Here is a 12,528-nt window from a genome sequence, read left to right as displayed (position 1 = left end):
CTATTTCATCATTCTCTACATCATAAAGTTGGGCCCTTTCACTAAAGTGCGCCCTTCGCATTTTATTCCTCCAATACATCACTTAATGAAAAACCCTAATTAAGTCCTATTTCGAACTTGGGGGCTTGGTTTTGGGGTCAAAACATCTCGAAATCACCTGCAACTTCGGGATTCTCTCTAAAATCATCATATCCGATAGCCCTAAAAATTTGGTGAAAAGTTGTCGGGACCGTGGCGCCCGGAGTGCACATGGTCCCGGACATTTTTCCCAAAATTTTGGGAGCACAATCCAATCATAAAATAAATCTTAACCCCAATAAATTGGCGGGATATTCAATCTCTAGGTCAGCCAAAATACGAATTTACGATCTAGGGTTTCATACATAAGAGCTCTCTTTCTTCATTTGAAGGGATCGGATTTTTGTTTTCAGGAACTTCATATGCAGCGAAAGAGCAGATCTTTGAGGACTTCAACAACATTCAACATCATTCTATCAAGCATCTATCCAATTCATTCATCCACTTAGGGCTTTGAAGACATTGAAGAATAATAGGAGATTACCGACTGAAGATTGGCTTGTACTCCTCCCTTAAGGGTCGGGTATGATTTCGTATTGTTTTCATGTCTTTGCATAAGCTTTGATACATCATTAATTCATGCTTTAGATCACATTGCATCTCGATTTAGAGCATTTACATTATCATTTACAAGCAATTAGGGTTTACTTTCTAGGTTGCTCTAGTTTGCTTTCTTGCATTTTTGGACCTTGCACACACACTAGGTCTGCACACACAATACATTTTACAAAACAACTTGGCTATTCATGGAGGTGGAAATCACCGAAGCGGGGGTTTGACTAAGGCAAAACCCTATATAGCCGCCCCTCCCCCTTTTTCAGATATCATTGCAGGTTTCAGGATTCGGATGACACCGCGGGATACAGATCCGGAGAGAGAAGGTCGAGACAGCACTCTGTGTGAAATTGCAGAGCAGAAGACTGGGACAGGGGCGCTGGGCACCCTGGTCCTACCAGGACAGGGGTGCTGGGTGCCCTGGTCCCTGGGACAGAGGCGCTGGGCACCCTGGTCCTCCGGACAGACAGTTTACAGACAGCTCCCGACAGTGTTTCAGAGTGCAGAACAGCAGTTTTCGGTGTAGTTTTCAGGGTAGTGGCGCCCGTGCCCCCATCCCGAACATTTCCAGTCCAATTTTGACTCTGGGTACACATCTGCATTCTTATTTCATCCTTAGATTTACAGCTGTTCATTGTTTAATCTCAATTCTGCAAATCTTGTTATTAGTTCATACTTGCATTTTGGGATTAGGGTTTGAACTTGTATCGTTTTAGCTTTCAATTTCAACAAGGGAATAGAAATCCTAATAGATATCCCATGGCTCTCTCTTTCACCAAAAGAAGTAGCCAATTGTGCGATATCTCTAGGCTCTTTTGTATTCCGTAATGTGTGTCAAAAGGTAGGATTAGGGCACGATTAACCTAGTCTCGCTTTTTCCCCTACACATTTTGGTGAACCTGACTTGAATCTATCATTGCTTCCTCTTACATTGCATTTGTTAGATCTAGATCTAGATTTAGTGTGTTTTCATTTCATTTTAATTAAAAAGAAAAAAAAAAGTGTGTTTCTTTGCATTGTGTGTTTAAATTTTATGCAATCTTTTCAAAATGTCAGATTTTTATTTGCAAAATGTTCATGCTTTTGATGATTATTATGAGTATAGCCAAGATGAATTAGATGAAGCTTTAGATGAGTTTTTAAACCCTAAGGATTCCAAACCTTCATTTTACCAAAAACTCATAAACCTTGTTACTATGCCATTTAGGTGTGATGAGAAAGATAAGTCGAATGATTCCTCTCAAGGATACATTCCTATCCACTCTTCCCCTAAATCTAGTAACATGGTTGTTTTCAATAATCCCCTCTATGAGGAGATGTCTCCTTTTGAATCAAATGACAAACCTTTTAACCGATATGATCATGCTTTGTTGGATGATGCTCTTGATGACTTTGTGGCTTTGTCGAAACCTATAAACAAAAACAAGACCTCTAAATTGGTTAACATGATAAATTTGAATGAATATAACAAGCCTCTCTTTGAAGTCCAAGGTGCTTATCCTTCTCCCACCTTTAAAATTCCTAAATCACCTCTCCTTATTGTCCAAGGAAGGTATGATCATGATTCCTTTCGTACCCCGAATAAACCAATCATCATTGTACAAGGAAGAAAACCTATAAGTCCTTACAATTATGCTAAGCAAATAACTAGAGAGAGTTATCATGCGGTTGCCCATACTTATCATACCAGAAATAATAGGCAACCTAATCCTCCTCCTATTATTCCAGTCTCTCTTCCTAATCCTCAACCAATTCTTCCTCAAGCTCCCCGTATCTCGCAAGTTATGGGTAAGGAATATGATCTCATAGAACAACTTAAAGCTACCCCTGCTAAGATATCCCTTTGGGATTTGATTCAAACTTCTTCCACTCATCATGGAATGTTACAAGATGCCTTGAAAGATTTGAATGTTCCTCCACTGAATACATCTAGTAATATAGCATCTTTTGTTAACTCTGTGATGAATCCTAAAGCTCAAATTGTGTTTACCCAAGATGAGTTGCCTACTAGTGAAATTCAACAACAATATGATCCCTTGATGATTGTGGTTGTCATGAAAGACACTGCTATAAGATGAACACTAGTAGATAATGGCTCTGGCCTTAATGTGTGTAGCATTAATCTATTGCATAAGATGAATGTGGATACATCTCTTATTGAGCCTAACTCTCATCCCATTCATGGCTTTGACAATGTGGCTAAGACTTCATTAGGTATCATCACCTTACCTCTCATAGTGGGACCTGTTACTTTACCTACTCCTATCCATGTTATGCCAGGAAATTTAACATACAACTTGTTATTAGGGAGGCCTTGGATTCACAACATGCAAGCTGTCCCCTCTACATTGCATAGACAAGTTAAATTCGTTTATAACAATAAGACATATACCTTGATAGGAGATACTAATTTTCAAGCTTGTCTACAAACATCTAATTCCAAAGGAGATTCTTCTAAGCCATCCTCGTCTAGTGATGACTCTTTAAACAAGAAACCTATCGATGAGTCTTCACTCTCTGATGATCAAAATCCTTTGGATGAGTCTGGAACTCCTGAAGAAGATCCTTCTCGACTTCAAACTACACATAAAAAGGATTTTGATCCTGAGAAGGTTCTCGCAGAAGATGATTGGGGATCTCTTGATTTTAACCCTACCTTTGTAGGTTAATATAAGGTTCCGTCTAGAGAACTTAAAGTTGAAAAGAAGGAAGAAGCTGAAAATCACAAAGTTGAAAAGAAAGAAGAAGTTAAAAATCAATCAACCTTACCTGAATCTATGAGTAATAATTTTGTGGCCGCTTCTCAAACTTCTTCTCCTCACATCTATAATTATGAAGAGTTTGATTCTTTGTCTTATGAAAAACCACCTTCTCTTCCTGAAATGGCTGATCGTTATGGTCGTGGTTTTCGCATTTTTTCTAAGCATGGGTATCATGGAAAAGGTTGTGGTGCTAATGAACAAGGGATAAGAGTTCCTCTAGAGACTAATTTTCAACATTATGCCTTTGGACTTGGCTATAATCCCTGCAGACGTACTAAAGCTTCTAAAAGACCATGCATTAGTGTTAATGCTATCTCTACATCTTTATCAATACAACACCCTGAGTATATTGATGAGGATTCTTCAGGTGATTGTGCTCTGGATATCTTCCCTACCGATGATGCTTTAGCTGAGTTCTTGGGAGCCTATGACACTCTTCCTCGTTATCATCACAATAGGGGACTCCCTTATTGTTTGAACACTGAAGCCTATTTTGGAAAAGAGATTGATAAATATAAGATTGTGAAAGAATTCCCTCAGTTAAAGGATACTCCTCAACAAAGTAATCTTCTCATAAGTGACACCACTGATGTTAAGATGGATCCTTGCAATAAAGAGAAAGTTATTAAAATTGGAAAATGTTTGGATGAAGAGGAACAGCAACAATATGAAGAACTATTGCATGAATTCCCTGGGATCTTTGCTTGGACATATTCTGACATGCCTGGTATAGATCCTAAGATTTTTACTCATAATATTGTCTTAGTTCTTGATGCTAAGCCCGTGAAACAAAAGATTCAAAAAATGAATCCTAAGGTGGCTCTGCTTGTTAAGGCTGAGATTGAAAAATTATTGGAGGCTGGATTTATCCGCCCTATTGACTATTCCCCATGGATTTCAAATATTGTCGCTGTGGCTAAACCAGATAACAAAATAAGAATGTGTACCAACTTTCGGGATCTAAATAAGGCTTCTTTAAAAGATGATTTCCCTCTTCCAAACATTGGCATGATAGTTGATTCTAGGGCAGGACATGCCTTGTTATCCTTCATGGATGGTTTTTCAGGCTACAATCAAATTTTCATAAACCCTCAAGATCAATACAAAACCGCTTTCACCACTCCTTGGGGTACGTTTTGTTGGATAATGATGCCTTTTGGACTTAAAAATGTCGGTGCAACTTATCAACGAGCGATGACCCTTATCTTTCATGATTATATGCATAAGATTTTAGAGGATTATGTTGATGATATTTTAGCTAAATCCTTTCTTCGCATGGATCATGTTAAAATCCTTCGTCAAATATTTGAAAGAATTCGTAAATATCACATGCGCTTGAATCCTCGAAAATGTGTTTTTGGTGTGGATAGTGGAAAACTATTAGGATTCATAGTTTTGCATCGTGGGATTGAGGTGGACACTAAGAAAATAGATGCTATTGTTAACATGCCACCTCCTAGAAATGTGTCTCAACTTAAAAGCTTACAAGGAAAGATTCAAGCTATTCGTAGGTTTGTGTCTCAACTTGCGGATCGTACCTTTCCTTTTACTCAACTTCTTAAAAAGGATATCACTTTTCAATGGAATGAGGATTGTCAGCAAGCATTTGAAGATTTAAAAGCATATTTGGCTAGTCCTCCTATTCTTCAACCTGCCGAACCTTCTAAACCCTTTCTCTTGTATACAGCTGCTTCTTCTCATGCTCTCGCAGCATTGTTAGCACAACATGATAAAGATGGTAAGGAATGTCTGGTTTATTACATAAGTCGTACCTTACTCGATTATGAGACCCGATATTCTGCGATAGAAAGACAATGCTTGGCCGTGGTGTTTGCGACTCAGAAATTGAGACATTATCTTTTAAATTCAGAAGTCCACATCATGGTTAAGTTTGATCCTTTGAAGCATCTTTTCTCTAAAACTGATTTATCGGGACGCCTAGCTAAGTGGGTTATGATGTTAATTGAATTTGACCTTAAATTTGTTTCCCAAAGAGCAATTAAAGGACAAGCATTGACCGATCACTTAGTTGAGGCCCCTTCGCCTTTTTCCTTCCCTAACCCTGAGTCCTTTCCTGATGACTTCATTCTTTCTATAGAGAAAGATGAAACTTGGGAGTTATACTTTGATGGCTCTAAGTGTCATACGGGATCGGGGGCAGGTGTTGTTCTAGTTTCTCCTACAAAGAAACCTATTCCCTATCATATCATCTAAATTTCCTGTGTACCAATAACATTGCTGAGTATGAGGCTCTTATAGCGGGAATAAAAGCAGCCTTAGCTCTGAATATAAAACACATACATATCTATGGAGATTCGCAATTGATTATAAGACAAGTAACAGGAATGTATCAAGCAAAACAAGACAAATTATCACAATATAAAGACCTTGCTATCTCTTTATTACAAAATTTCGATTCTTATACCATGGAACCCGTTCCTCGAAAAGATAATCGACATGCGGACACAATGGCATGTGTGCCTTCTCTAGTATCTTTAGAGGACCCTATGGTTGATCTTAATTTTGTTATTCACAACCTTATTTCTCCAACTATTGAAAACGATTCTAGCTTGGTAACATGTTGTGACTTTGTAGATTCAGATGAATGGTTCTTGCATATCGTAAGATATTTGACCGATGGTACCTTTCCTGACTCTGCTAATAGGAACACTAGGGCTAGAATCTGCAAGCTGTCTGCTAGATATATCATTCTTTCTAATGTCCTTTACCGAAGGGGTTATGATGGTCTTCTCCTTCATTGTCTTAACAAGTCGGAAATCCCCGTTGCTCTTGAAGAGGCACATTCGGGTGCCTATGGGGGGCATTTTGGGGGCAAATCCTTAGTTCATAGATTGCTTCGTATGGGTTACTATTGGCAAACTATGCAGAAGGATTCCTTTTCATTTGTTAAGAAATGTCATCAATGTCAACAACACAATAATCTGATTCATGCTCCTGCCCAAGAACTTTGTTCTCAAGTAGCTTCTTGGCCTTTCTCCACATGGGGTTTGGATCTTATTGGAAAAATTTCTCCTCCTTCATCTCAAGGACACACCTTCATTATAACCGCAACAGATTACTTTACAAAGTGGGTAGAAGCTATTCCCCTTCGCTCTACTACTGCTGAAGTGATTTGTCAATTTCTTCTAGAAAACATTATTTCTCGATTTGGGATATCTTCCACTATTATCTCAGATAATGGGACATCGTTTAAGAACAAAGACATGAAGAAATTCCTCGAGAAGTATCACATCAAACATCGATTTTCCACACCATATTATCCTCAGTTAAATGGTCAAGCCGAATCATCCAATAAGATAATTGAACAAATTCTTCGTAAAACCATGAATAAGCATGGTAAGGATTGGAGTAGCCAGCTAATCTATGCTCTTTGGGCCTACCGAATGAGTGTACGAATTGCTACGAGAACTACTCCTTATAATCTTGTTTATGGTGCTGATGCTATTATGCCCTTAGAGTTAGAAATTCCATCACTTAGGGTTTCTCTTAAAGGTATAGTAGATGATGACTCTTATAGAGAACAATGACTTCAATAGCTTGAGATGCTTGATGAACAGCGTATAAACGCTCTTGAGCATATTCAAGCATATCATAAAACTCTACAACGAAGCTATAATGATAAGGTTATTCAACGTTCCTTCTCGGTAGGTGACTTAGTCCTTTATGAGAATCAGTGCAATGTGAATGCCTTGCCTGCAGAAAAAGGAAAATTTAGTCCTAATTGGCTTGGACCATATATCGTTATTGAGGATTATGGATCAAGTGCTTACAAAATAGTGGATGTAGATGGTACGCCTCTTAAAGAACCTATCAATGCTATGCACTTGCGTAGATATTATGCTTAATTATTCATTTCTTATCTATCTTCTTTTCAATTCTTCAACATTGGATAATATGTTAGTATCTCTTAATTAAAGCAAAATAGAATTAAATGTTATGATGTTTAATCTATATTGCTTCGTTCCTGACAAGCGTGTTTTCTTACTTTATAGTTTGGCTTGAATTCATTTATGTAAATTGTAAAAGATTTACATTCTCATTATGCTAGCATATTATACAGTGTCTTTATGTGTTAAGTAGGATCGTATCATGTTGTGTTTAAGTTCAAAATTAAATCACATTAGTTATATGATTCTTAGAATTAATACATATTTCTTCCTTATCATCAATGTTGTACTTGATTAAATATTTTACTTAAGTCACACATGTATCAATTTAATCATGGAGCATTGAGAAATCAATCACATGGCAATTAAATTCTGAACATACATGTACATTTACCAAATGTATTAGATTTAATCAAAACAAAATATACATTGTTTTAAGCATTAAAGATAACACATTTGAGACAAAAGAGAAGCATGTATATATACATATATATGTGTGGATCGTATACAAATCTAGGTCACTGTATATCCAAAATGTGACCTCTCTTTTACATCATAAAATCATCTCCTATCCCTAGGGCTAGTGGCTGGAGAGTGTCGACTGGATGCTCCCTCCTGATCTAGCCGTGAAGGTGGACCCATGGGTGTGTAGCGCGATACAGATCGTGAGTGACTCCGAGAGGAACTCCTACGATCCCTATCCATAAGGATCGCACGATCGGTGGTAGCCTCGGTCTGAGCCGCTGCTAGATCTCGCCGCGCCTGCTGGAGGTCCTCTGATAGGACTCTCTCTCTCTCCCTCCATATATCTACCTATACTTGGAATGGGAAAAACAAATCCTCATGCCGACCCGCGTTCCCCTGAGGCCTATAGGCAATCTGTGAGGAATTGGGGATCTGTGCTATCATGGAAATATCTGTCATTGCCTGCTGAATCAGGGAACGCCATTCCTGCACATTAGCTATGGTAGTAGAATAGATTTTTGTTAGTACCATTCTATATCATCAAAACATTAATCAATCAATATAAACCTACTATACCTGGATCTCCCTCGCACCAGTACAGATCATGATATGGTAGCATCTGTGACTGGGAACCGCTAGGCTCCCCTCGCTCGCATACTCTATCCACGATGGGTGTAGGCTGGATGGTACTAGGGACAGGTCTCCGTATCGCCTCATGTTCCCCCTGTTGGGGAATAAGAGGTGGATCTAGAGCTATGGTATCGTCTCCTGAATGGTGGGGAGCTACATCCGACTCCTCCTCCTCATCTCTATCCTCCTCCTCGTCATCCTCCTCATCATCCTCATCCTCGTCCTTATCCGCATCATCACCTGCATCCTCCTCGTCCTCCTCTCTATCTGCATCCTCCTCCTCCTCCTCCTCGTCACTGGGCTGATCGCCTGTAGGTGGATCAGGATCTCCCACCTCCTCATGACCCTCTCCCTCCTCTGGCTCCTCTAACTTGGATCCCTTGTCCTTGTCTCGGTCTCCATGTCTCCATGGGCCTGGATAGCCTGTTGGATGATCTGGTGGAAAGATAAGACCTGGATATGATCTCATGAACCATGAAGCATATCTACACTGTGCTCCAGGCTCTGCAGAATAATCAGTGACTACATCCTGATCAGATCCCTCTAAGTCTATCATCTTGATATCATCTACCGTCAGTCTCGCTACTGCTCCAGGTCTGGGAAGGACCCGTGAGTGTCGAGTATAGATGGGCACATCGGCTGGAACACACTGCTCTAGTCCGAACTGCCTCCATACTCGGTCAAAGTAGAAGGGGACTATGATGTGTGCGTATTGTCCCTGCAATAGGTGGTTCCTCTGTAGACATGCTAACTATCTCTCCATACCATCCCATCTGTGCATCAGTAGGTAAGGTCTCCACACTATCACCTCGGCTGTCAGTCTGTCAAAAATCACTCTCCAATACAACAAGTCTCCAAATCTCCACTCGCTGGTAAGTGGATAAGTGAACACCCTAGGTCGCTCGCTCACTGTACTCAGTGGAAAGCCGATGGGCTTGGTGCATGTGAAGTGCTCAAAAATCCACACCTGCAGAAGTGTGCATGTCATCAAGCTGCAACCCTGTCCGAATACATACTCCTCAAGGTCGTGATAGAGATGTGCAAGCATACTCTGACCCCAAGCATACACTCTCCTGTGTCTCTCCATCGCTCTGATACACCATGTGAGGCCCCCATGCATGTGTGTCCCTCACCCATTAGGGTAGACGGCTAGTGCTATGATGGCTATCATAAGGCGTCTCAGAAGTGGTACCTCCCCTGTAGGATGTAAGAGCCAGCTGACCATGATACGACCTCTCGTCTCGCTCGGCATGAATCTCCCTATGCAATACACCTGCTCTCTCTGATGATCCTTAGCTGACCGATCGGTCGTGTATGTAACTGTCACTCCTCTGATAGGAAGGCAAAGTATACGGTACACATCGTCAAGTGTGACCGTCAGCTCTCCTACTGGAAGGTGAAAAGTGCATGTGTCAGGATCCCATCGCTCCATCAGTGCCATCAGCATCGCAGGATGAAATTGAATGGCCGGCATGAGAATCATATACCACAATCCTACAATCGATAGTGTGTCTCTCTCTGACTGAGTCAGCTGCGGAATCTGATCTCATAAAGTGTGAAGAATATGTCCCGCTGTATGCTCTCTCATGTACAGGAGACCCTGCAACACGAAAACATGACCGTAATCAGTACTCAATCATCGAAATCGCAAATGCAAACTGTCGCACATCATATGCTAGCCCTGAAACCTCTCGCCAGGCCCTGATTGGGGACCATGGCGCCCTGTCAGGGACCATGGCACCCTGAGGGGACCATGGCACCCTGCAGGGACCATGGCGCCCCTGTCAGGGACCATGGTGCCCTGAGGGGACTAGGGCGCCCCACAGGGACCATGGCACCCTGGGTGGGCCCCGGTCAGCCTTCAAGGCCTGCATATGATCACGGAAAAGTCAAACATGCAAAAAACCAAAGGTCAAACATTCAGTCAACTCACCTCGTCTAGTGGCTCGTCGTTGATCACGGCCTGGCGCAGGATCTCGATCCTCGTGGGATGCTCCGGTCATCGTGAAGGCATGATGATGGCTAGGTGGGCTCTGTTGCACTGAATAGTATTCTGAAATCAACAAAGTGAAGAATACAAGTGTCACTTTCGAAGTATATACTCTCGTTTGTTTATTCTTACTTTTTGAAACCCTAATTTTTCCTCTATCATTCATTTTATCATAACTTGGGTTTGGGAGATGCGATTTTTGAGCCGTTTGTTGTGTTGGAATCGTATTTTCCTTCTCCTACTCTCGGGATGTTCCAAAAAGTGCTCTGATGAAGCCTATTTAGTGAACACCCCTCATCAATACTCTATTACACAATTTGTCGCAAGTAAACATGTTACCCTATTTCACCTCCCTAATAAGCAAGTCGAAATAGGGGGGGCATATAGCTACTCACAAATTTCATCACTTTCCTTAGTAAGCATTAGGTGATTTTGTGATCTAACATTTGTTTTGTAGGGTGCGGTTCCTAACTGTGTACTGCAGATACCGCTAGGGGCTTCGTCCGACAACTTATGGATATATCCTTTTTCAAATGATGTTTACTTTTCTGTACTTTAGCTTGCATATGCACGTAGTACTCATATGACCGCTAAAGTGGGGACTAAATGTAGTGTCGTAAATTGTACGCACTCGCTAGGGTGGTACAATTTCACACCTAGTTTAGCACCCACCTTAGTGCATTTTACATTCTGCATTGCATTTCTCCTTAAGCACTTAATTAATTGAATTAATTAGGTCTAAGGCCCTATTTCATCATTCTCTACATCATAAAGTTGGGCCCTTTCACTAAAGTGCGCCCTTCGCATTTTATTCCTCCAATACATCACTTAATCAAAAACCCTAATTAAGTCCTATTTCGAACTTGGGGGCTTGGTTTTGGGGTCAAAACATCTCAAAATCACCTGTAACTTCGGGTTTTCTCTCTAAAATCATCATATCCGATAGCCCTAAAAATTTGGTGAAAAGTTGTCGGGACCGTGGCGCCCGGAGTGCACATGGTCCCGGACATTTTTCCCAAAATTTTGGGAGCACGATCCAATCATAAAATAAATCTTAACCCCAAGAAATTGGCGGGATATTCAATCTCTAGGTCGGCCAAAATACGAATTTACGATCTAGGGTTTCATACATAAGAGCTCTCTTTCTTCATTTGAAGGGATCGGATTTTTGTTTTCAGGAACTTCATATGCAGCGAAAGAGCAGATCTTTGAGGACTTCAACAACATTCAACATCATTCTATCAAGCATCTATCCAATTCATTCATCCACTTAGGGCTTGGAAGACATTGAAGAATAATAGGAGATTACCGACTGAAGATTGGCTTGTACTCCTCCCTTAAGGGTCGGGTATGATTTCGTATTGTTTTCATGTCTTTGCATAAGCTTTGATACATCATTAATTCATGCTTTAGATCACATTGCATCTTGATTTAGAGCATTTACATTATCATTTACAAGCAATTAGGTTTTACTTTCTAGGTTGCTCTAGTTTGCTTTCTTGCATTTTTGGACCTTGCACACACACTAGGTCTGCACACACAATACATTTTACAAAACAACTTGGCTATTCGTGGAGGTGGAAATCACCGAAGCGGGGGTTTGACTAAGGCAAAACCCTATATAGCCGCCCCTCCCCCTTTTTCAGATATCATTGCAGGTTTCGGGATTCGGACGACGCCGCGGGATACAGATCCGGAGAGAGAAGGTCGAGACAACACTCTGTGTGAAATTGCAGAGAAGAAGACTGGGACAGGGGCACTGGGCACCCTAGGCCTACCAGGACAGGGGCGCTAGGCGCCCTGGTCCCTGGGATAGAGGCGCTGGGTGCCCTAGTCGTCCGAACAGATAGTTTACAGACAGCTCCCGATAGTGTTTCAGAGTGCAGAACAGCAGTTTCCGGTGCAGTTTTCAGGATAGTGGCGCCTGCGCCCCCTTCCCAAACATTTCCAGTCCGATTTTGACTTGGGGTACACATCTACATTCTTATTTCATCCTTAGATTTATAGCTATTCATTGTTTAATCTCAATTCTACAAATCTTGTTATTAGTTCATACTTGCATTTTGGGATTAGGGTTTGAACTTGTATCGTTTTAGCTTTCAATTTCAACAAGGGAATAGAAATCTTAATAGATATCCCG

Source organism: Cryptomeria japonica, chromosome 11, assembly GCF_030272615.1.
Source record: "Cryptomeria japonica chromosome 11, Sugi_1.0, whole genome shotgun sequence".
Taxonomy (NCBI): Eukaryota; Viridiplantae; Streptophyta; class Pinopsida; order Cupressales; family Cupressaceae; genus Cryptomeria; species Cryptomeria japonica.
The sequence above is the reverse complement of the archived record's forward strand: the minus strand, read 5'-3'. Positions refer to the sequence as shown.